Source organism: Eschrichtius robustus, chromosome X (genome assembly GCF_028021215.1).
Source record: "Eschrichtius robustus isolate mEscRob2 chromosome X, mEscRob2.pri, whole genome shotgun sequence".
NCBI classification, from domain to species: Eukaryota; Metazoa; Chordata; class Mammalia; order Artiodactyla; family Eschrichtiidae; genus Eschrichtius; species Eschrichtius robustus.
Genome location: NC_090845.1, coordinates 26,135,000 through 26,162,558, shown reverse-complemented (window position 1 = coordinate 26,162,558; position 27,559 = coordinate 26,135,000).

Below are 27,559 nucleotides of genomic sequence, written 5' to 3'. Positions count from 1 at the left end.
CAAAAATAAACCCATATATCTATGGCCAATTGCTTTTTGACAAGAGTGACGAGTCCATTAAATGGGGAAAGAATAATCTCTTCAGTGGATGGTGGCTAGGAGAACTGGATTCCCACATTCAAACGAATGAAGTTGGACTCCTACTTCACCCCATATACACAGATTAACTCAAAATGAAGCAACAACTTAAATATAAATGGAAAAACCATAAAACTCTTAGAAGAAAACAAGGATAAATCTTTATGACCTTGGATTCAGAAATGGTTTCTTATAAATGACACCAAAAGCATGAGCAAAAAAAGAAAAAATAGATAATGGACTTAATCAAAATTAAAGATCTTAGTGCATCAAAGTACATCATCAAGGGCTTCCCTGGTGGCACAGTGGTTGAGAGTCTGCCTGCCAATGCAGGGGACACGGGTTCAAGCCCTGGTCTGGGAAGATCCCACATGCCGCGGAGCGACTGGGCCCCTGAGCCACAACTACTGAGCCTGCGCGTCTGGAGCCTGTGCTCCGCAACAGGAGGGGCCGCGACAGTGAGAGGCCTGCGCACCGCGATGAAGAGTGGCCCCTGCTCGCAGCAACTAGGGAAAGCCCTCGCACAGAAACGAAGACCCAACACAGCCAAAAATAAATAAATAAATAAATTTATTAAAATAAATAAATAAATAAAAGTACATCATCAAGAACGTGAAAAGACAACCTATGGGATGGGAAAAAATATTTGGAAATCATATACCTGATAAGGGTTTAATATCTAGACTATGTAACATCTACAACTCTACAACAAAAAGACAGCCAATTAAACAATGGGTAAGGGACCTGAATAGACGTTTCTCCAGAAGATATACAAATGGCCAATAAGCACGTGAAAAGATGTGCAACATAACTGGTTACTAGAGAAATGCAAATCAAAACCATAATTATATACCTCTTTATACCTACTAAGAGGGCTATCATTTTTTTAAAAATGGAATAAGTGTCAGATAATATGTAGAGAAATTGGAACCCTCATACATTTCTGGGAGGAATGTAAAATGATTTAGCCACCATGGAAAACAGTTTGGCGGTACCTCAAAAAACTACACATATAATTAACGTATGGCCCAGTAAATCTACCCCAAGGTGTATAGCCAATGGAATTTAAAAGCAGATACTCCAAAATACACTTGTATATGCCAATATTCTTTGCAGTATTATTCACAATAGCCAAAAGGTGGAAACAGCCCAAGTGTCCATCAACAGATGAATAGATAAATCAAGTATGGTATACACATACAGTGGAATATTATTCAGCCATAAAAGGAATGAAGTTCTGATACATGCTACAACATGGACAAACCTTGAAAACATTATGCTAAGTGAAACAAACCAGATACAAAAGGACAGATATTGTATGATTCCACTTATATGGGGTACCGTCAATAGATAAATTCATAGAGACAGAAAGTATAATAGAGGTTACAGGGGCTGGGGCAGGGGGGATGGGAAGTTATTGTTTAATGGGTACAGAGTTTTTGTTTGAGATGGTGAAAAGTCCTGAAAGTGGATAGTAGTTATGGTTGCACAACATTGTGAATGTACTTAATGCAACTGAAATTAAAAATGGTTAAAAGGGAAATTTTATGATACATATATTTTTACCACAATTTTTAAAAATTAATAATGTACCATTGAACTGTACACTTAGGGGTGTGAATTGTATGGTATGGGAATTATATCTCAATATAGCTGTATTTAAAAAAGATAGTTTTGAAGATCTTAGGTAACTGAAAACAGATTTATGCTAAATGATGTTAATTAATAGATATTCAGTAATATCTAGATCATTATAGATATCTAGTGATACCTAGATCATTATAAATGAGATAAAATACTGAAAAATTAATTGCTAGGCATAATTTTAAGGGTGTATACATTTGGATTTATTAATGAACATGTTCACTTTTTTCCAATTGGAGAAATTTTACTACAAGGACATACTACTATATCCTTTGTATGATTATAAAAAGTTGTGAAATGTATATCTGCAAGCTTTGCTAGTCTGGTATAAAATGCTAGTGTATGACAGTTCATAATTATCCACTTCCAAGTTTTTTCTACATAACAGAAGTTACCAATTATTAAAATATATAATCGATATATTGCATGCAAGGTATAGAGAGTATATTTTTATTAAGGAAGGGAAATAGTTTTGTCCTAAAGTAAAAGAACTGGTTGTTCCAGAATGAAAAAGAAAAGAGTGTTAGACAAAACCTGAAAGGATATAAAAAGTTGTAAAAGGTTCATGGATGAGGAATTTTGTTGTGGTCCAAGCTAGTTAAGGTTGATAAATTTATTTATAAGATTTTAAAAACAGCTTTAATTCAAATATTATATTGATGCAAGACTAGAATTTGGTTTTCTCTCTGTTAAGTGACACAATTTTCTTAGATTACTGGTCTGCTCTTAAGAGGTTGTAACAGGTTTTACTTTTTCTTCTGGTAATCTGCTTTGAAGGCAAATAGGCTATGTCTTATTAGAATAATTTCCTGTGCCTTACGTTGACTTCACCATGCCCCTGATTATTTAAGAAAACAAAGTGTTCTCACTTTTAAAAGATGTAAGGTTTTTTACAATCATGTTAATTCCAATATTTACTTTTAAAATCTGTCTTTGTCACTGGCATAAAATAGGTAGCCAAGCATTGTTTTTCACTGACCCATGATCCCATTTAATTAAATGTTCAAACCTCCTGACAAGTTCTGACATTTTGCCTTCCTAAAACCGAATCCTAAATGTTATCTTTTGCACCTAAAACTGTCTTTGAATTTCCCAAGGCCCCTGGAAACTCACAAAGGATTTGTTCTTTCACCTTGTAAAAAGAGTTGCTAGAAATTATTAGGTTTATCTGATATGTTTTGAGTTACGTGGGAAGTGTTGTCAAATCAGAAGAACCACTTAGCCTTCCCTAGGCTAAATATGTATGGGTAAAATGTTATTAATACAAATATTTAAGAAATTACTTGAATTTCCTAGAGATTTATCAATGTCCTTGCTGTCAGTGATGTTTCCATTTATCAGAGTCCTGGTACTGTTCTTCTTGATATTAGACAACAACAGTATAATGTTATTAGTGATAATTTCAGTTATTTTTTAAAGTGTTAACTTGGTCACAACTTTATTTCTTAAAATTAAATCCAGTATGTTCTAGGCCAATGGTTTTCAACTGAGAATTCCCATCACTTGCCTATGGAGTCTTATGAAGATGTTCAGGACCTACTCCAGATTTGACATTCTTTACTTAATATTTTTGATATATTCTTGGTATACTCTAAATAAATGCTTGATGTATTCTTGGTGTATTATGTCTCAGGATTATTACATGTTACATTTGAAGGTCTTTTTCTCTGCAAGCATTGTGTTCACCCATTTTCATAAATTAGATACCCACTCTTTGAAAATACGGCTAACTGCTATGTTTATAGATATTTTGTCTAAAACCTTTCTGAATTGACTTTATTTTGCTTTGCATGCCACAAAACCAAATTTCCTGGTTAAATGCATTATTTTTATAATGAACTCTCATCAGATCATTCATTTTGAAAATTATCGGTAATAAGTTAACCACAGCCATTTTGTCTTTTGTCAACCACAGATAGTTTTCTTTTTTTTACTCTGATGCTTCCCTGAAAGCATTTGCCATCAGCTACAGGCCAGAATGCTTGTCTTAAACAAAGGATTGTCTTAGAGACCCATGGAAAAGGACTATGCCAGCTGGGTATTCTTGGGCACAGGTTTCTAATAGCATCAAACAACTTTGAGGCCATACCAGTGGCCAAAATCAGGATTTCCAGAACTCTAGTAGAAAACCAGATGGGTTCATGAAACTGGAAACCTGAAATCAAGTGGAACAGGGATTAATTACATAGGACTAAATGAAGTGATGAAGGATGATTATAGGTTTTGTTAGGAATATTGCTAGTACTTTAGTGTTCTATTTTCTGCATGTAAGCTATCTCTAACTCATAACAATTTAGTAGACTATGCTTTTGTGAAAAGAAATGAAACATTTATCTTTCTCTCCCTGCCTGATCCCTCTATAATTCGGGAACTCTTATTGAGTATTCTTATTTTCATGGCAATATTGGTTATGTGCATAGATTCAATGAGTCTATCCTCCTTGTTAACAGAACGTAATTGGAAACATCAGTTATGCAACCAAGGCTTTTTCTGGAATGTCATATTTGGGAATGAGATTCATTTAATGAGACTGACTAGACACTTCCAAGGAAAGGAACAAAGGTTGACTTTATAGAGCAAATGCTTACAAAGCCCTCTTAAGAAAACTGGCCTGATACCTTACGTACAGGTTTCTAGCTTTATAAATGAGTAAGGAAAATCACTTCCTGACAGGCAAGGAATCTTAGGATATTTTGTTGACCTCAAAAAAAGAGGGATTCAACCAAATCTACAGGTACTGAAGATAAAATGCGATGGCAAATTCTTGGCTTGCCTTCCTATCCTCAACAGGCTTTTACATTCCAGTCTGAGAGTCCTCATGAAAACTTACAGCAAACTTAAAAAAGGCTTATATACAAAATCATTACTCCTGTTTCTATGTAAATAATCAGGCCAACTCTAATGAGATCAGCCTTATTTTGTGATCCAGAATAATATTTCTTTGATATTATTGTTGTTCAAAGGGGGGGGAGGTAACTGTAGAAAAAAACACGTTTCTGAAAAGGTACTCAACATCACTAATCATTAGGGAGATGCAAATCAAAACCATAGTGAGACATCACCTCACACCAGTTAGTATGGCTATCATCAAAAAGACAAGAGAAAAATGCTCTCAAGGTATGGAGAAAGTGAACCCTTGTGCACTGTTTGGATGATCATACATTGGTACAGCCACTATGGAAAGTATGGAGGTTCCTCAAAAAATTAAAAATAGAACTACCATATGATCCAACAATTCTACTGCTGGGTATATATCTGAAGGAAAGCAAATCACTATGTTGAAGACATGTCTGTACCCTCATGTTCACTGTGGCATTATTTACATAGCCAAGACATGGAAATATCCTAAATGTCCATCAACAGACAAATGGATAAAGAAAGCGTGGTATATACATACAACAGAATTCTACTCGGCCACAAAAAAAGAAGGAAATTCTGCCATTTGCAACAACATGGATGGTCCTTGTGGGCACTATGCTAAGTGAAATAAGTCTTACAGAGAAAGAGAAATACTAATGATCTCACTTATATGTGGAATATTTTTTTTAAAAAAACCTCATAGAAAAATAGATCAGATTTGTGGTTACCAAAGGTGAGCGTTGGGGCTGGGTGAATTGGATGAAGGTGGTTGAAAGGTACAAACTTCCAGTTATAAGATAAATAACTACTTGGAATGTAATGTACAACATAATGACTATAGTTAACACTGATGTATGGTATATTTTAAAGTTGCTAAGACAGTAGATCGTAACAGCTCTCATCACAAAAACATTTTTTTTTTTTACTGTATCTATATGAGATTATGGATAACTAAATTCATTGTGGTAATTATTTCACAGTATATGTAAGTCAAGTCATTATGCTGTATATCTTAAAACTATACAGTGCTGTATGTCAATTATATCTCAATAAGGCTGAATGAAGAAAACAAATGAGATATAAAAATATTTTTGATTATTTTTCAGTAAAAAAACTACAGCACATCCTTCTGGGTTATCAGATTCTGACCCTGTCAGTTTTCTTTGAGCTATTTCCTACCTCTTTGTGAATTGCAAGTAACTGATGGATATGCAAATTCTGTCTTGTCTGATAGAGATTTAATTGACTTTCTCTTCCACTGTGGAAAAACCATTTTTGGCATCTACCTGTAAACTGGAATGAACCCTACTACCTTGTCCAAACTGTCAACCTGTACCAAATTTTTCAATCTTTCAGTTACTTTCAATATCTGGCTATATCCCTCCAAACTAACATTTCCAGGTTTTCTCTCTTTCTCTTACCTTGGCATCACCAAGAACTAAAACCTGACTACCAGATCCTTATAGTGACTCTAGGTGGCCTAATTGCTGGCTTTTTCTCCAGGATCTGCAAGAGCAATGTTTAGCTAAAGCCAGACCAACTTGATATATACCTTGAAGGATTCATCACTGTAGCAGACTATGCATAGCCTGATCTCTTCCTGGAGAAGTGTGTGGGTCACTAAGAAGTTCTGGTGAAATGCTCAGGCAATGCATGCCCTTATAAAAGAGGTAACAAAGACTGTTAACAACATCACCAAAAGCATCAAAAACTCAATGACCAGACATTTTCTGTAGCTTGGCCAAAAGGAGTAGGACGACTCTGAGCTCACCTCCTCTCATGGGCAGACCAAAATTACAACTATTTACAGAGAAACTACTTATGAGAAAGACCAGAATCTAGCAGAAAAGATCTTCTACAACTAAAGATATAAAGAAGGAACCACAACAAGACAGGTAGGAGGGGCAGAGTAGCAGTATACTCAAATGCATACCCCAGGGTGGGTAACCCACAAACAAGAGGATAATTACAATTGCAGAGGTTCTCCCCAAGGAGCAATAGGTATGAGCCCCACATCAGGATCTCTAGTCCAAGGGTCCTGCAAAGGGACATAAGCCCCCAGAAAGTTTGCCTTTGCAGGCCAGTGGGGCTTACTTTCGGGAGACCCAGAGGGGTGTGGGAAATCAAGGCTCCACTCCTAAAGGGCACACACAAAATCTTACACGCTCCAGAACCCAGGGCAGAAGCAGTAATTTGGAAGGAGCCTGGGTAAGACCCACCTGCTCATCTTGGAGAGCCTCCTGGAGAGGTGGGAGGCAACTGGAGATCACAATGGGGACACAGACATTGGCAGCAGCCATTTTCAGGAGCTCATTATACCACAGGGACACTGATGCTGCCAAGAACCATTTTGGAATCCTTCATCTAGCTTATTAGCACCAGGACCCAGCCCTACTCACTAGCTTGTCTGTACCAGTAACTGGATGCCTCAGGCCAAGCAAGTAGCCGGTGGGGAGACAAAGGCCCACCCACCAGCAGGCAGACTGTCTTAAGAACTCCTGAGCCCACAGTGGCCCCAGGACATGGCCCTAGCCAACAGAGGGCCCAGGACCTGGCCCCACACACAAGTGCACAGGTGCTATTCCTGGGACCCCTGGGGCCCTGCAACCAGAGACTCCCAGGACCCAGCTCTGCCCAAAAGTGGGCAGACACCAGCCCCAGGACCCCCTGAGTCCTAGCTTCACCCCCCAGTGGGCCAACATACCAACTCTGGGAACCCCAAGGTCCTGCAACCAGAGAACCTTGGATGTGGCTCTACCTGTCAGTGAGCTGACATTAGCCTCAGGGTCCCCTGGGCCTTTTCCCCACCCACCAGAGGGCCAGTACTAGCCCCAGGACCAGCCTCACTCATGAGTGGGCAGGTACCAGCCCCAGGACCCCTTGGGCATCAGCCCAACCCACCAGCAGGCTGGCAGCTCAGGGACACCTTGGGGCCCTCAGTCAGCCATACCAGGATCCAGTTCCATTCACCATTGGGCCAATATCAGCTCCAGAACCCCCTGGGCCTCAGCCCCACCCACCAGTGATTCAACACTAGCTCTGGGACCGCTAGGCCCTGCAGCCAGAGACCTCAGGACCTGTATCTGCCTGCCAGAGGGCTGGCACTAGCCCCAGGACCTGGATGCACCCACTAATGGGAGTGCACCAGCCCCAGGATCCCTGGGGCCACAACCCCACCCATGAGCACACAGACACTAGCCTCAGGATCACTGCAGCTCCACAGCCTGCATTTTCAAGACCCAGCCAACATACCAGCAAGTTGGCACTAGCCCTAGGACCACCTGGCCCTGGCCCTGCCTGCCAGCATGCCAATACCAGCTCTGGGACTCCTTGGGTCCCTCAGTCAGCATCACTGAGAGACAGTTCCACCCACCAGTGGGCTGACCCAAGATTCGGGACCCCCAGGGCCCTGCAGCCTGAGACCTTGGGACCCAGATCCACCCACCAGTGAGCTGGCACTAGCTCCAGGACCCCCTGGGACCTGGTCCTGCCCACCAGCAGGCCAACACCAGCCCTGGAACCACCCAGGCTCCAACCTCACCTACCAGCAGGCCAATACCAGATCTAAGATACCTTTGACTCCTCAGCCAGTCACCCTGGGATCCAGCCACTCACCAGTGGGCCAATACCAGCTTTGAGACACCCCAGAATCTACAGCTAACCATGTCAGGAACCAGCCATACCCACTGGCAGGCCAATACTAGATCTGGGAACCCCAGTCCCATAACCATCCCCCCCAGAACTCAGCTGTGCCCACCAGTGAGCCAGCTGTAACCCTCGGAGCCCCCAGGGTTCTGTGGCCAGTTGCCTCGTGACTCAGCCACACCAACCAGTGGCTGGCAGTCTCCACACAAGGCAGGGCCTGGCAAACAACTGGACAGGGGTCCAACCACACCTACTAGACTACTCACAGTAGTCAACCCACAACAGTAGAAAGCCCCATGCAGCCCACATAGGGGGAAACCCCCTGGAGCATATAGCTCTGGTGACCAGAGGGGAGTACACTGCTGCAATGAATAGGATGTCTTCTAAAAAAGGCTACTTCTCCAAGGTAGCAGAATGTAACCAATCTGCTAGATACGTAGAAATAAAAACAGCAAATTAGGCAAAATGAAGAGACAGCGGAACATATTCCACATGAAGGAACAAGATAAAACCCCAGAAGAAGAACTAAGTGAAGCAGAGATAGGCAATCTACCCAAAAAGAGTTCAAGGTAATGACTGTAAATATGATCAAAGAACTTGGGAGAAGAATGCTTGAGCAGAGGGAGAAGTTAGAATTTTTTAACAGAGTTAGAAAATATCCAGAACAAACAAACAGAGATGAAGAATACAATAACTGAAATGAAAAATACACTAGAAGGATTAACAGTAGATTAAATGATACAGAGGAATGGATCAGCAAGCTGGAAGACAGAGCAGTGGAAATCACTAATGCTGAACAGAAAAAAAGAAAAAAGAATAAAAAAGCTTTCCGCTATTACGTTAAAGGAAACAGATATCAAGGTCCAGGAAGCACAAAGAGCCCTAAACAGGATCAACCCAAAGAGGATCACAGCAAGACACATTGTAATAAAATGGCAGAAATTAAAGATAAAGAGAAAATATTAAAAGCAGCAGGGGAAAAGCAACAAGTTACATTCAAGGGGACTCCCATAAGGCTATCATCTGACTTTTCAGCAGAAACTCTGCAGGCCAGAAGGGAGTGACACAATACATTTAGAGTGATGAAAGGGAAAACCTACAACCATATGAGGCAAGGTTTTCATTCAGATTTGATGGAGAGATCAAAAGTTTTACAGACATGCAATAGTTGAAAGAGTTTAGCACCAACAAACCACCTTTACGAGAAATGTTAAAGGGACTTCTCTAAGTGAAAAAGAAAAGGCCACAAAGGAAACGTGAAAATTACAAAAGGAAAAAACTCATTGGTAAAAGGAAATTAACAGTAAAGGTAGTAAATCAACCATGTACAAACCTAGTAGGAAGGTTAAAAGACAAAAGTAGTAAAATTATGTATATCCAAAATAAGTAGTTAAGGAATACACAAAACAAAAAGTTATAAAATATAATGTCAAAAACAGTAATTGTGGAGGGAGGGTACTAAAAATGCAGGGTTGTTAAACTGTGTTTGAAATTAAGAGAGCAGCAACTTAAAATAATCATATATGTTTGTGTGTGTGTGTATACATATAAAAAACTATACATAAACCTCATGATAACCACAAACCATAAATCTATAATACATACACATACAAAAAAGAAATCCAAACATAACACTTAAGGTAGTCATCAAATCATGATGGAAGAGAACAAAAGAGGAAGAAAGGAGCAAAAAAGAACTACAAAAATTACCACCAAATAATTAACAAAATGGCAATAAGTATATACCTATCAATAATTACTTTAAATGTAAACAGAGTAAATGCTCTAATCAAAAGACATAGAGTGGCTGAATGGACACAAAAACCGGACCCATACATATGTAGCCTACAAGAGACTCATTTCAGATCTAAAGACACACACAGACTGAAAGTGAGGGGATAGAAAAAGGTATTTCATGCAAATGGAAACCAAAAGAAAGCCAGAGTAGCAGTACTTATATCAGACAAAATAGACCTTAAAACAAAGACTGTTACAAGAGACGAAGAAGGACATTACATAATGATCAAGGGATCAATCCAAGAAGAAGATATAACAATTGTAAGTATGTATGCATCCAACACAGGAGCACCTAAATAACTAAAGCAAATATTAACAGACATAAAGGGAGAAATTTACAGTAACACAATAAGAGTAGGGGACTTTAATCCCACTTACATCACTGGAAAGATCATCCAGACAGAAAATCAATAAGGAAACACTGGCCTTAAATGACACATTCGACCAAATGGTCTTAATAGATATATAAAGAACATTCCATCCAAAGGCAGCAGAATACACATTCTTTTCAAGTGCACATGGAACATTCTCCAGGACAGATCACATGCCAGACCACAAAACAAGACTGAGTAAATGTAGGTAGTTTGAAAAAAAAAGTATCTTTTTTGATCACAATGCTATGAGACTAGAAGTCACCTACAAGAAAAAAAAAAAACCCTGAAAAATACACAAATACCTGGAAGCTAAACAATATTCTACTAAACAACCAATGGATCACTGAGGAAATCAAAGAATAAATAAAAAGATACCTGGAGACAAATGAAAACAAAAACACAATGATCCAAAATCTATGGAATGCAGTTAAAGAAGTTCTAAGAGGGAAGTTTATAGCAATACAAGCCTACTTCAGGAAACAAGAAAAATCTCAAATAACCAACCTAACCTTATACCTAAAGGAACTAGAAAAACAAAACAAATAAAACCCAAAGTTAGGGTTTGAAAGGAAAGAAATCATAAATATCAGAGCAGAAACAAACTAAGAACAATAGAAAAGATCAATGAAACTAAGAGCTGGTTCTTTGAAAAGATAAACAAAATTGTTAAACCTTTACCTAGGCTCATCAAGAAAAAGAGAGGACCCAAATCAGTAAATCATAAATGAAAAAGAAGTCACAAATGACAACACAGAAATACAAAGGATCCTAAGAGCTTACTATGAACAACTATATGCTAATAAAATGGACAACCTAGAAGAAATGGACAAACTCCTAGAAGTATACAATCTCCTAAGACTGAAACAGGAAGAAATAGAAAATGTGAGCAGACCAGTTACCAGAAATTTTTTCAGTAATTAAAAGAAAAAAAAAAAAACTCTCAATAAACAAAAGTCCAGGAACAGATTAATTCTGCCAAACATTTAGAGAAAAGTGAATTCTGCCAAAAATTTAGAGAAAAGTTAACACCTATTTTTCTCAAACTATTCCAAAAAATTTCAGAGGAAGTAACACTTCCAGACTCAGCCTCTGATGCCAGCATCACCTTGATACCAAAACCAATCAAAGATATCACAAGAAAAGAAAATTATAGGCCAATAACACTGATGAACAAAGATGCAAAAATCCTCAACAAAACATGAGCAAACCAAACTCAATAATACATTTTAAAAAATCATACACTATGATCAAGTGAGATTTATCACAGGAATGCAAGGTTGGTTCAATATTTGCAAATCAATCAATGTGATACACCATATTAACAAATTGAAGATTAAAAAATCATGTGATCATCTCAATAGATGCAGGAAAAGCTTTTAACAAAAATCAACATCCATTTATAATAAAAACTCTACTCAAAGCAGATATAGAGGGAACATATCTCAATATAATAAGGGGCACACATGATAAGCCTACAGCTAACATCATAATCAACTGTGAAGTGCTGAACACATTTCCTTTAAGATCAGGAACAAGACAAGGATGCCTACTCTTGCCACTTTTATTCAACATGGCATTGGAAGTCCTAGCCACAGCAATCAGACAAGCAAAAGAAATAAAAGGAACTGGAAAGGAAGAGGTAAAACTGTCACTGTTTGCAGATGGCATGATTCTATACACAGAACATCCTCAAGACACCACCAAAAAACTATGAGAGCTCATCAATGAATCTGGTAAAGTTGCAGGATACAAAACTAACATACAGAAATCTGTTGCATTTCTATACACTAACAACAAACTATCAGAAAGAAAAACTTACCCATTTACTGTTGCATCTAAAAGAATAAAATACCTAGGAATAAATCTAACTGAGGAGGTAAAACACTTGTACTTGGAAAACTATAAGACACTGATGAAAGAAATTGAAGACAATACAAACAGAATGAAAGATATACTGTGTTCATATATTGGAAGAATTAATATTGTTAAAATGACCATACTACCCAAGGCAATATACAGACTCAGTGCAATCTCTATCAAAATACCAAAGGCATTTTTCACAGAACTAGAACAAATAATTTAAAAATTTGTATGGAAAGACAAAAGACCCTGAATAGCCAAACAATCTTGGAAAAAAATACCCAAAAAGAACAGAACTGGAGGTGTCATACTTCCTGGCTTCAGACTATACTAAAAAGCTACAGTAATCAAAACTGTATGGTACTGGCACATATACAGACACATAAATCAGTGGAATAGAATAAAGAGCCCAGAAAAAAACCCACACACATATGTTCAATTAATCTACCACAAAGGAAGCAAGAATATACAATGGAGAAAAGACAGCCTCTTCAATAAGTGGTGCTGGGAAAACTGGACAGTACATGTAAAAGAATGAGATTAGAACATTTTCTCACACCATATACAAAAATAAACTCAAAATGGATTAAAGACCTAAATGTAAGATGTGAATCCATAAAACTCCTAGAAGAGAACATAGGGAAAACGCTCTTTGACATACATCGTAGCAGTATTTTTTTGGATCTGTCTCCTAAGGCAAAAGAAATAAAAGCAAAAATAAACAAACGAGACCTAGCTAAACTTAAAAAGCTTTTGCACAGCAAAGGAAACCATTGATAAAATGAAAAGAATGGGAGAAAATATATGCAAATAATATGACCAATAAAGGGTTAATATCCAAAATATATAAACAGCTCATACAACTCAATATCAAACAAATGAACAACCTGATTAAAAAATGAGCAGAAGACCTACACAGACACTTTTCCAAAGAAGGCATACAGATGGCCAACAGGCACAGGAAAGGATGCTCAACACTGCTAATCATCAGAGAAATGCAAATCAAAACCACAATGATATCTCACCTCAAACCTGTCAGAATGGCTATCACCAAAAAGACCACAAATAACAAATGTTGGCAAGGTTGTGGAGAAAAGGGAACCCTTGACAGTGTTCGTGGGAATGTAAATTGGTGTGGCCACTGTGGAGAACAGTAAGGAGGTTCCTCAAAAACCTAAAAATAGAGTTGCCATATGATTCTGCAATCCCACTCCTGGGCATACATTCCCACAAAACTCTAATTCAAAAAGATACATGCACCCAATGCCATTGCAGCACTATTCACAAGAGCCAAGACATGGAAACAACCTAAATGTCCAGTGACAGATGAATGGATAAAGAAGATGTGGTACATATATACAATGGACTACTACTCAGCCATAAAAAAGAACAAAATAATACCATTTGCAGCAACATGGATGGACCTAGAGATTATCATACTAAGTGAAGTAAGTCAGAAAGAGAAAGACAAACACCATAGGATATCACTTATATATGTGGAATCTAAAAAATAAAACAAATTAATGAATATTAAAAAAAAGAAACAGACTCACACATGCAGAGAACAAACTAGTGGTTACCATTGGGGACAGGGAAGCGGGGAGGGGCATAGAGATACAAATTACTATGTATAAAATAAATAAGCAACAAGGATATATTGTACAGCACAGGGAATATAGCCAATATTTTATAATAACTTTAAATGGAGTACAATCTATTAAATTTTGATTCAGGTACACCTGAAACTAGTATAATATTGTAAATCAATTATACAACAATAAAAAAAAAACAAAAACAAGAAGAAAAAAAGTCAATGACCAATGTGACATAATTGAAAGATTTTCATCCACTGACCTCCTGGAATTCACTGGCCTGGATACCTTTAGTGCTTGATTCATGGCTCTTTAATATGACCTTTTATAATATTTATCTTTTGCATTTTGGGCATCGCTTTTTTCAGATGCCTCATCTTTCAGACCCTAAAACAACTGACCTCTGCCAGATGGTCCAACAGATGGTTCTACTGGTCCTCCAGGGACGACACTGAGAAAACTCTGACCCTGAGGAGTATTTCAGTTAGCCATCACCTACTTCAGATTAGCCTTATCTCTGAGTTGTTCAACCGCAGTAACACTGAGCCTTTCTTGAACAAGAGAAGGGACTGACAAGATGGATCAAACGTTTTGCTTGACACAGCTTTAGACTGGTTAGCCTAGGACAGCTAGGCCCTAAACTTTATTTGAACTTCCTAACTACAACTTGTTTGTTCCTTTTAGGCCCAAACCTCTGACTCAGGCACTTCAGCACAAATAAACATTTCCTGCCTCAACCTTTCCTTCAGTGCAATATTTGATATAGTTGTTAAGTTGCAGGCCCTCCTGCTTGCAGTTTTTAGCATCCTCCTTCCTCCTTCCACAGCCACCTATTCCATGCTCAGAGTATACAACGGCTTTGCTTGCCCACCCCTTTCCTAAGTTGTTTCTGGCTTAGGCTTTAAACATCTCCCAGTGCAATTGTCCCTCTCCCCCTATGGCAACAGTCACTCAATAAAGTCCTTACTAATGTCCATACGTGCATTTTTTTTCCTGTATAGGGCTTTCCAGTCACCAGCCTGCCTGCGTCCAGGGAAAACAAGCACCCTTCCAGTCACCTTGCATCCCCGTCCCCTCCACCCCGGGGTGCTAGGGCTCTCTGGTTACCAGGAACTGGCCTGTCCCCATTCTGGGGCCTAAGGCTTGTCCTTTTGGCCACCATCCTTACCGCGTGCTGGTGCCCCGGGGTTCCTTCCAGTCACCAACCTGCCCACGTGGTACGGAACCTAGGGCCTTATCAGCAACCATCCTTGCCACACACTGATACACTGGGGTCCGTTCCAGTCACTGGCCCGACCCTGAGCTCAGGACCCGGTTGCCCTTTCAGAGACTGTGCAGCCTATGCAGTGAGGACCCTGGAGACCCTTCATGCCACCACCAAGCCCGCCCACTGTGGCACCCAGGCCCTTCCAGCCATTTACCTGCTTGAGTGCTGAAGCACCCCCCAGTCACCGTTCGGACCTCGCGCAATTGACCCAGCGGTCTTTCCGGCCACTTCCGGCCTTTGAGCTGGTGCCCCCGGGGGCTCTTCCGATCACACGCGTGCCGACCCACAAGGGTTCCGGAAGCTCTGCAGTCACCAGCCTGCCCGTGCTCTGGCCACTGGGGACTCTTGTGCTGGTCTCCTCACTCGCTGGGGACCCAGCCAGGCCCAGAGGCAGCGACGGCCTGTTCCGGTGACCTGATTGCAGTGGTGGATGGGAGGCCTGTTACCAGGTCTGGAGCGTGGGTGAGGGGAAAGATAGAACAACGTACTGCCTTGGGCTAGCAGAGAGGGCCCAACGTTTTAAAAGATGTACTAGCCGTTTATAAAAGGCTTAATTCATATAGTATAAAAAGACTTCTCTCAGTTTTTCTTTCAACCTTTTAGGACACAAGTTAAAGTTCTTTTTGTGCTACGTCGAGGCTTCTAGACCTAAAGAGGTTGCTGACATTGAATAAAAAATAGAGTTAGAAATCACAGGTCTTATATATTTTTATTTTTGCTTGCGCCTGGCTGCATGCGGGATCTTAGTTCCCCCACCAGGGATGGAACCCATGCCCCCTGCAGTGGAAGTGGGGAGTCTTGGACCGCCAGGGAAGTCCCTCACAGGTCTTATTAAGTGAACTTCTTGTTAAAAAAAAAATCTTAAAAAAACAAATGTTTTCGGCATGGCTTTCGGAAATGGAATCTTTAGGCCACGACCAGAATAGACACCAGGAGCAACACAGGACCACATTTATTTGGTGGGTTAGAAGGGTGGAGCAAAAGGCCTTGGAAAGAAAGAAAGGAAAGAATTCATATTTAGAGGATATTTTCATGTTATAACCATTGTTCTGTGTATGCATTTTATTTCCCTTCTGTATACATAGTTGATAAGGTGATGCCCTTTTTTGAAATATCTAATCTTTCTTCATGTTCCAAATTTTCTGAGAGGCACAAACTATGTTAAAAGTAGAGGTAGTAAAAGAACATATTTTGTTACTATTTTATTAAAATTCGTATGAAATCTTATCTTTTGGTTACAAAATGACTAAACCTTCTCTTTGAGCTGCATTTTGTTTTGCTCTGTTTATAGTCCATAATGGACAAATAAATCCCAGTTTGCAACATCTAGTATCCAGATGTTTAAGAATTGTACGAATTCTTAGTTGTATGAATAAAATTAGCCCATTTGTATACTTTATATTGAAACTCATAGGAAATCTTGTCCTCCGTAAAATACTTTTGGAAATGAATTTGAATTTGTTCAGCTGCCTCTGAGCACTACACTTGTCTATACTTGCCCACTGTATTAGTGGTATAGAGGAGGAGGCGAGGAGGACATGGTTGAGGTCCAGGATGGTCACAGTGAGCAGTCACCTTGGACCATTATCATTTTGTTACATGTGCATTTTTGTTTAATGGTACTGTGTATAAAGTGGACAAATAAGTTCTTATTTTAGATAGATAAATTTTCTAGATATTTAGAATTGCCCAGTGTATTTAAAGTAGTGGTAGTAAAATAAGACTTTTGAATAGCTGTGAAAATATTGATGGGAAATATTTTCTTTGGAAATGTAATTGCTAAAGCACTTCTGTGAGCAGTATACTATCAGCTTTTGAGCATTGGGTTGAAGGACATTGGAAGAGAGAATTGCAAAGGCAAGGTATTAATCCTCACTACTGTGTGTATAGTTGACTATGTTATGCCCTTCTATGAAATATCTAGTCTTTCTACATGTGCTGAGATACACAAAGTATGTTAAAAGTAGAAATAGTAAAGTGACACACTTCATTAATATGTGGGGGTTTTATTGGTTAAAATTTGCATGAAATCTGTTAAGGGAAGGGAATGGCTAAACCTTCTCTTTGAGCAGTACCTACTGTACTTAGGTACTGGGTCAGGCAAAGAGGGAGGAGAAGACTGATGTATGTGTGCATACTATATGAATACATTGTAAAACAACTCAATAGAAACACCTTCTACATACTATTTTAATAGTATAGACCTGATAATTAATTCTCTTATAAGCATTAAACTTATTGTACTCCTTTGCTTTGTGTTTCATTTTAAATTGAACATTAAGGGAATGCACTATTTTAATTGTATCTCTGCCAATATTTGTTTATCCAGAGGCTTGTCATTTTTGTCATTTAAGCAATATTTGACCATCAGAAAGACAAGATTGCATGCCTATCCTGATTGAATTGGTGTATTATATTCTTGGTTATCCAAATAGTCATGGCCTTTGAGCTTTCAATTGTTAAATATCTTTATATGTGAAAAAGAATGATGCATACTATATGATCTCAACCACAAAACCGTGTGTCACTGTGTAAATGTACAGACACACACACACACACACACACACACAGGACTAGAAGTTCAAGTCAAACTGTAAACTCCTTGTGAGTATGGATGTTTCTTTATGTCCTTTGCTTGTTGGGTTCTATAATGCACATATTAACTTTTAAAAGTTGGAGGGGGCAATGTTACTTTTTAAAAAAATCCAGTAGATATTGCTGTTTTTACTTCTTAAGTCTAATGTTCTTGAATAGAACTAGTGGTCCATCTTAACATTTTTCACCAACTTAATGGCCTTATTTCTCTGACTAAAGGCTTATGGGACTCTATCTTTGTGGTTTAGTCATTTCACTAGGATATGTATTTGCACTAATACTTCTTATGAATTGTCTTGGTACACAGTGAACACTTTCAGATTGAATATCTTATCTTTTTTTATTATAGAAAAACTCCCTTACATCATATTCTTAAAACATTTATTTTCTATTCCATGCATTCATTTTGTTTGCCAGGCCACCCGCTACCCTCTCTTTACCCTCTCTGTGACTTTTACCAATTCTTACTTTTAGGTCATTGATTCACTTCTTGGCAGCTTTGTTTTTGCTCTTCACTGCTTTGACATGCATTTTAAATGTGTATCTTTTCTCCTCTGTTTAATTCCTTAATTTTGGAAGTGCTCTTTTTATCTTATTCTGTTTTTACATTATCTTATAACTCATAGTCTCATTTTCATAGTGGTAGTTTTCTTTGTAATTTCCTTGAAACTATGAAGGGTTGTTTAAACTTTTCCCTTTTATATTCTTTTCCTTTCATTTTTGTTTTCTTTTTTAAAAGAATACTTCTAGGGTGAGCTCCACTCCTCTGTCTCTCTTTTTCCTAATTTCTTCTGCCTTCCTGCCTTCCTGCCTTCTCCCTTCATCCTCTCTCTGGAGAATCCTCTACTTCTTCCTCCTCCTCCTGCTGCTTCTTCATCCTCTCTTCTCCTTTTATAATTTTACATAGTTCCCAATTTTATTTCCCCTACTTATCCATGAATCAGCATATGGATAATATTTCTTTGAGGAATACATGTATACAGTTATTTTTAAATGCTAGTTTGGGGAATTCTCTCTGGGCCCACTCCTGGTACCAAAATGGTGTAATAGGTTTCACTTTGGCTTTCTTCACTATCTACATGGATACTGGATGAATTTTCATCTTAGACCATGAGCTGAGGAGCTGAAAACAAATGGATAGAAAAAATGTTATGGCTTGGTTAAACTTCTAGTGCAGGCTTAGAATTTCTCTTCAATCATTTCACACATTTTATCTTCTCATTGCACTAGGTTCTGTGGGAAGACTTTCTGCCTAAGTTCTATGAGGAGGCATCGTCATGCCAAAAATATGCTTTTTATATTTGGATATATTAGTAATTTTTTTCTTTTTTGTCTACTCATTTACTTACTCCTCTATGCCTTCCTTTCTAAAAGTGGAGCTTTAGAATTTCATTGCCAATATAAACCAAATTGTTAAATTACATTCTCTAAGCTTGGAACCTAAGTTTTAAACTCCTTCCATAGTTTTAGAGCTGATTACATACTCTCTTATTTTAGCTTCTTTTCATTCTCTTCAGTTGTTTTTCAAGAAAAAGTTGCTTTGTGCTTTTATGTACACCATTTCCCCCAGTTATGTATTTGTCAGCAAATGTTACTATATGCAGTGTAATAAGAGCTACATTTATAGAATGCCTACAATATGTCAGGAACAGATCTTTGCATAATTCTGTTTTAGGAGACAGATAACTTTTCACATTTTTCAGAGGAAGAAAAGGCTCAGAGAGATTTTAAAATTATCCTACTTGTAGACCTACTGCCCAAGATTTTATCTCAGTTTGTTTGTTTAAAGCTGGTGGGGTTTTTTAACTACATGTTTTGTTTGGTTTGTGTAATTGCTATGATACACTACCTGCAGCCAGAAACAAAGATCAAAAGTGTAATGTTTGCTTGACTTCAGAGTTATGGTCCAAAGGCCATGTATAACATCATCAATAATATCGGTTCTCTATGTTTTGTTCTCAAAAGCTTGCTAATACATTTGGATTATACCTGTTCACTATGTATGCTCTCTACCTCAAATGATCATTAGATTTTTGAAGGCAGACATATCTTTCTGTAGAACCTAAAACAGTGCCCCACATCTGAGTCCTTCAAAGAGTAATGTTGCCTAACTGACATGAAAACTCCAGAATGAATCCTTGATGATGCACTGAAGGCAGCCTAAAAGGGCTTTTATCCAATGTAAATGTTTAAGCCTATCTCTCAAGAGGTAGGGAGCAAATATATATTGTAGCCCCCCCTAATTCACTCTGTAGCTGTATCAAATAGAGATAGTCACAAAAATATGGGAAAATTGTTACCTCCATGACTTAATTTTATTTCTATAATTAACTTTATAGTTTTAATTAATTAAAATGTTAAAGGTGAAGTGATTATGAAATGCATAATACAAAATATGCAGTTTGGTCTAGAGCATACTAATTAAGCATTTCTCTTCTTTCCAGTGGAAAGCCCTAGAATAAACAATTTATATATCAGCAAAGACCTGCCTTCATTTTTGGCCTGAATCATGGAATGGCAGTATGAGCACAGATTCTCTATCATTTGGGCATTAGCAACATATTTCTCATTCTAAATGAAGGTGTTTAAGGGATATCCTATTGTAACAAAAATATTTTGGTGGCTCTAATATCAACAATTTTTATAGGTAATATTATTTTGAATATTTGCTAAATGTATTTTTCGCTATTTTTAATTAGTACCAGTTAATTTTGTAAAATTAATATTTTTAAGTTAAATTAAGCTGGATCTCTTTAGATTTATTATGAAGAAACTGCTTCCTTGCCCTGTTACAATTCTGAAATGCTGGCCACCATTTATGAGTAAAATAAATAAAATCTTGACAAATCTCATTAGTTTGCCTATTAAGATAGCTCTGGTTTGATGGATAAGAACGATAATACATCTAAAAGACATTCTTGCAGTGGGTGCCGATCTGAAAGGAAACTACATTGTTATCAACATGAATAGTTCTCCGTGATGTGTAGTTCAACAAAATCATCCTTGGTATGAATGTTGTAGGTTTGAGAATTAATAATGTAAAAATGTGTTCCAAAAACCAATGATTGACACATTAAAAATTAAGTGCCAACTAATCTTTTTTCTTTGTAACTTTCCCATTACACTCTCCTGTTCTTATCACAGTACTTTCCACATATTCAATAGCTGTGGCCTTTTAAATTATTGTATGTGATAATTTAATTATAATTTTTCCAGTGTATGTTTACTTAACTGCTTTGACTTTTCTATGAATAACCCATTCATAATATGAAGAATGTGAAAGCTGGATGTTAAATGGAACTATTTTAATCTTATTTGTGTCTGAGGCCACAGGATATTAAGTAGCAATAACCTCCTATTCCCAAATTAGGAGAAGACCATCTCCGCAGGGCTTGTAAAGGAGGTATGTAAATACCAATTTGCTCACCAGCTTCAGTGTATAAAAACAAGTAGAGGTTGCAGAAGCAGGGGTATTAGAGAGAGAATTTCATGGGGAATTTGTAAGGCATTTTTTTCTTTCCCCTAATGGTAGGACCGAAGCTCTGAAGCTCAAATTTTCAGCGGGGAGTTAGATAGTGGTGGAGAAGCAGGGAAAGTTCTTCTTCTCTTCTCCCTCCCAAGAAAACCTCATAGATTTCTGCCCATGGCTGTTTCCCACTATTCATGGAACTGGAATTTGAGCCATTTTATACTATCTTAAAGAAAAGAATAACATCTAAAAATAGGGTATTCCATAGGAGGAGATACACATGTTAAATTTAAGGAACTGGAGATTAAACACCGAATCCCTTAATTGGCAGCCAGAAGTGACAAAGTGTTCAAAATAAAAGATTCGCCATTATCCTTCTCACCAAGACACTGGCGGATCCTCAGAACCCAAAACTGCCCAGTTGTGCTTGACCAAATATTCACAATTGGCCATTTCTTACCCTCCAATTTGTCTTGACCAAACTTTAGTTAGGCTTATCTCCTTCCTACAGTCCGCTGAGCGCAGCTTGCTCCAAAGCCTTAGGAAGCACTAAAAAAAATGGAACCTGTTCCCCTACCCCACACTTATCAGCTTCTCCTGGGAATCAGATGACCACAGGGAGACGCTTTTCCTATGAAACCCCACCGGTCATTTCCCCTTGCTTGTCCAGAGTCCCCTTAAAAGATTATGCTTGTCTCTGCTTACCCCTTCTTTACATTGTGGAAGAAAAACTTGCTCTGTTTGATTTTGAAACCCAGATTTCTGAGATTGGAGAGCTCTCACAACTGCAATTGTAATTCCTTCTAATTAAAATCTCTCCCTATCTAAGTTTGGATTTGTTTATATTTGACATACTTTATGTACTTGAAATGTTCATGTTGGAGGCAACAGAATCCCAAGCAAAAAAATACTTGAAATAAAAGGTAATTTATGAGTACTAAGAATTTCAGAGGTGCTTTTGACTTCAAATAGGAGGAAATATTCACGAGGTCAAATGACATCATGATATGCTCTTTCTCCATATTTTGGCTCTACATTCCTCTTTGTTTACTTCTTAAGAAAGCTCTTCTAATAGAGAGACAAAAATGGCCACCAGCACCTTCTCAAAAGGATCCTGAAATAAAGACCCCCAAGGTGAAGCAGCAACAAGAAAGCTTTTAATTATTAAAAATTAAAAATAATTTTTCCTCTACCCTTCTAGGTTCTTGGTTGAGCCCCCCCACCCTATAATAAAAAAGACAAATTAACAGGAGAAAAACAAACAGAAATTTAATAACTTGTATACCTCCTTCATATCAATACATGGAGATACCCAGGAAAACTGAGTAACTTCCCAAAATGGCCCAAGCTACCACTTAAAATAACATCTTCAGCTAAAGACAAAAGAAAATGTTGGGTTGAGGGGGAGGCCAGTTATGGGAGCACAATAAACAGGCAAAGCACAATAAATAAGGGTATGGTTGTGATGCAGATTTAAGTCTTTGCCTTCTCCATTGATAAGTTTCTAGAGATTCAGAGTCATCCTTTTTTTCCTGGTACAGAGAGGGAGACACCCTTACAAGTGGAGATTTCCCTTATAAATGTAAATACAAAAGGATAATGTCTGCGTGGTTTTCAGGGCTTCTCTAATGCCTGCTGTTTTAAAAAAAAAATCAGCCTAAAATAATCCTTATGCCAAAGAAGTGTATTTTGAGTTGACAAGTTCTGCTCCCCATCAGCCACTAAGAGGAGGGTTGGTCTGCCCTTTGGGTTCCTGGACCCAATTTCCAATGTGTAGGGCTGTAGGGCAGTTCCCCACACCAAAACCAAGCAGTTCGTCGGACACCAGCTGGGTGTCCTATAATTCAACTCAGTTCTGATAGTAGCTACCTAGAGATAGCATCAGATCCCACAGGTTAAGGGTTCAGTCTACAACACTGCCACCGCCCCCCATCCCCACCCCCCACGCACTTCAGAGGCCAACTGCAGGCACAGATTATCACCTGTGCTTCTGAATGGCTGTAAATCAGAGGTTCCCAACGACCCCCTCCTTGAGTTCAATTAATTTGCTAGAGTGGTTTACAGAACTCAGAGAAACATTTTACTTACTAGATTTCCAGTTTATTATAAAAGAATATAACTCAGGAACAGCCAGATGGAAGAGGTGCATAGGACGGTGCATGGGGAAAGGGTGTGGAGCTTCCATGCTCCTTCTAGGTGAGCCACTCTCCCGAAAACTGTGTTCACCAACCTGGAAGCTCTCCAAACCCCCATTCTTTTGGATTTTTATGGAGACTTCATTACATAGGCACAATTGATTAAATCATTGGCCGTTGGCAATTGAACTCAATCTCCAGCCTGAGTTGCCACCTTCTAATCACAGGGTTGGTTCCCCTGGCAACCAGCCCCCATTCTTAGGGTACCTAAGGGCGTTCCAAATGTCACCTCATTAACAAAACGCAAGACACCTGTATTGTTCCTAACACAGGAAATATCAAGGATTTTAGGAGCTGTGAGCCAGGAACTGTGGAGGAAGACCAAATATATATGCGAAATATGAATGAATGACCAAATATATATTTCTTATAACTTACAGTATCACAGTCTGAAATGAGACTGTTGTGCCTTCTGGCAGTTAGCTGAGATTTTACGTGTTACAGGCACTCAGGTGGTTAAGGAGAAAGAAATAGGAAAACAAAAATGTGATATACGAGGCAAAGCAAGTTGATAGTTGTCAGTTTTCCGAAGTAGATGTTCTGTGGATAAGCAATTCTGGGAAAGTGCATACTCCAGTTTAAATTTAGCAAGGAAAATGGACAGTTTAAGAAAGCACAGTTTCTTGTTTAGCAGGAAGACCAGTTGCTTTAGGCTAGGGGCTTGCAACTCTTGATGTAGAGGTAGCAAAAACATCTTAACCCTTTATAACCGCTAGGCCTAAATGGTCTCTTTAAAACAGTACACCTCTTTCCAGGTAGCGTCAGCAAAATTCTGTGGATGTTGGCTGTTACTGGCCCACTTTGAGTCAAGTGCTCCTCTCTGAAACAATTGCTCTGGACTGAGAGATACAGAAGTTTCGCTTGACCAGACCTAGGTCTTGTGCCCATCCTTAGGGAGAGGGACTGAGTTAGCCTCACCTGAACCACATAGTCTGAGAGTAAGGGAGGCATGGTTCTCCATTAATAACGTGAATGTCGACTGAGAAAGAATAAAGCATCCCTCACAGCTGTAATCTGGTAGGGATCTCTTGCTGAACGTGAACAAAAATTCACATAATACCAGCATCACATGAAGTTAGCCTGTATCCATGATGGAGTGTGGCAAAAACATGGTCACTCCATAATAATTTCTGTGCTCAGACAAAAACAAGAACACTGTGAAAACCACAAAACCGTCCACACTTGTCCGTCTCCCAGCTTACAAGATGGATGCTGCATCTTTACCAGTTACGGCCCTACTTTATTTCTCACACATCCTGGGTAAAAATTATTAAGATATCCAGTCACCAATTTGCCTCTGCTTTCTGACAGCACCCAATCCAGACCAAATCTCTACTTACTTGAAAACTCGCCAAAAGCACCACAAGCCGAAATCCTAAAATAAGCTCCTCTTAATAGCCTCTTGTTGACAGTTTACCATGATATGCAGGTTTCTTTGCTGCAGCAAGTAATAAAACCAGATATCTTTCCTGGTGGTCTTTGGCTGATAAGCATCAACACCACTAAACTCCTGCTTAGGGAATCTTGGCTCCTTTTCAATGACCACTGCTTTTGTGCATGGAAAAAATTAGAGAAGCATATAACATATATTTATGCTGAACAGGAATGAGAAGCCCTTGGGTGACAGAACACAGATGGCTTCATATTCATGACAGTGTGAAGATGCTACTGATATTCAGCTTTAGTTGGTATTTTCTTCAACATCTAATGGAGTAGTTTCTAAAGCAGAGACAGGGACTTTAATGTTGAGCTATTGCTTGAGGTTACATCAAAATAAGATAGAGAAAGTGTTAGTAAGCAAAATTATTTCTCAAAGGTTTTGGAAATTCATGTTTTAGAAAGACAATTAATGATTTGCATTTTGAAAGGCTGTGCTAGAAAAATAAATAGGTAGTTTTCCTTTAAAGCCTTAACATTTCCTTTACCAACTCATCTTCCCTTTGTCAGAAGGCAACTCTACCTAGAGGCATCCACTGTGATCCTGCTGTTTCTCAGATATTCAAGGCATTCCACAGGCTGGACAGCACTCCATACCCATGATAATTCCTTTCATCTCTCCTTCCCCCACCCTTCCTTCAGGGTTCTTTGCTAAGGAGAGGTGCAAATTTGAGAAAAAAGGTTAATGGCTGTTAATAGCTAAATGTGTTTCCTTTTCAGGGGTAAAATGCTATTATAGAAAACAACTCTTGGCCTCTGTTGCAGATGGTATGAGTTTTAATTCTGGTACTTTTATGTACAGGCTTTGCTGGGCAAGTCATTTGTTCTCTCTGAACTACAATTTCTTTATCTGAAAAAGTAATCTTCATTCAGTTTAGCACTTCCTGAGGGCCTTTGATGTTTCCAGGCCCAAGGATAACCACTGGGTTCACAACTATGCCCCTGAACAATTCTTTTGTTCCTACCACACAAAATTGTTATGAAACTCAAATTAGACCATTTATATGAAAGCGTTTGGACAATTACATGTTATCATTAGGATGGTAGCATGTGAACACGTCCTTCGCTGCATTCAACCATAGAAAAAGGTAAGAGTGGGTATTTCAGGGAAAAAAATTGGTTAAGGATGGAAAAATCTTTTGTCAGAGATAACTTTTTAAGTTAATTCCAAAGAAATTACTGCCCAAACTGAAGGACTGCTATCTCCATAGTTCTATTCATTAAAATGTACACCAAAAAGCTATTCTTTCCTTTATGTTCAAATTAAAGTATCTTATTCTTTCCTTCTAGCCTGCAACACCAATATGCTGTAGAGAGGGACAAATGAAATAAAACATAACCCCATATTAGTTTTTTATGCTGTGTAACAAATTATCACCAATTTAGCAGCTTAAAACAACATGTGCTTATTATCTCACAATTTCAGTGGGTTAGGAGTCCAGGTCTGGTTTAGCTGGGTACTCTGCTCAGGGTCTCACAACACTTCAATCATGGGCTGTGTCTAATCTGGAGGCCCGATTGGGGAAGAATCTGCTTCCAAGCTCATTCAAATTGTTGGCAGAATTAATTAATTTCCTTGCACCTGTGTGATTGAGGACCCTGGCTTTTTTGCTGGCTGTCAACTATGGGAGCCACCCTTAGGTCCCAGAGGCTAGTAACTACATTTCCATGACTCATGGGTTTCTCCAACATGGCCACTTACTTCATCAAGCCACTCTGGGTCTAGTCCATGTTTAAAGAGCATTCACCTGATTAAATCAGGCCCACCTTGGCTAATCTCCCTTTTGATTAATTCTGTATGGACTGATTTGGGATCTTAACTATAGCTGCAAAGTCCCTTTATCTTTGCCATATTCTATGGCTAGAAGCCAGTCACAGGTCTTGTCCACACTCAAGGGGAGGGTATTTTACAGGGCATGAAATACAAGGGAGTGGGAATCATGCAAGCTACCACAGTGCTTAAAAAGAATTAAAGAGAAGATCTTTTTTAAAAAAACCTAAATTTGATTTTTTAAAATCAAATGCACTGTACCATTTCCTTAACTCCTCTATCACAGTTGTTTTTGTTTTGTAAGCTGCTTTAGGAAATAGACCAGTATCCCTCCAGGGGAGATAAGAAGTGCATACACGTAGTGGATGGAGAGAGTATGAGGGCTATATTGGTGATATTATCAATAATACTACTTAACAATTAACTATGGGCCATGAATTATTCAAAGTATTCTGCATGAATTACTTAATTTAATTCTCACAACAACCTTATGAGGTAGGTACTATTATTATATAAAGTAAAGATGTGATTATTTGGAAGATCTACATAGGAATGCCTAGTAATATTTGCGCCCTTCGTGCTTATTGTGGTGTATATGTAGTTGCTCAATCCAGATTTGTTGAATAGCCTAAAATATTTATGGTTAACATTTAGAGTCTACAATACTTAACACAGACATTAAACCAAAGGTTCTTGGCAAGTTGTAAACAACAAACAGCATGCTGGTTGTTAGGTGCTCTGGGTTTCTAAACTTGACCCTGCTTTTTCACTTACTGAGAACTTGAAGTAATCACTTTAACTCCCTAGATCCCCAAAATCTTTCCTCTAAAATAAGGATTTGAAACTAGATCACCTGTAAGAGTCTCTCTGTACTTAAGTAAAACACAATCAAAATGCATGGGGAATTTTTCACACAGGGTCCACCTAATAACCAAAACACATTTCTAAGTACTTTAACCACATATACTTATAGTAG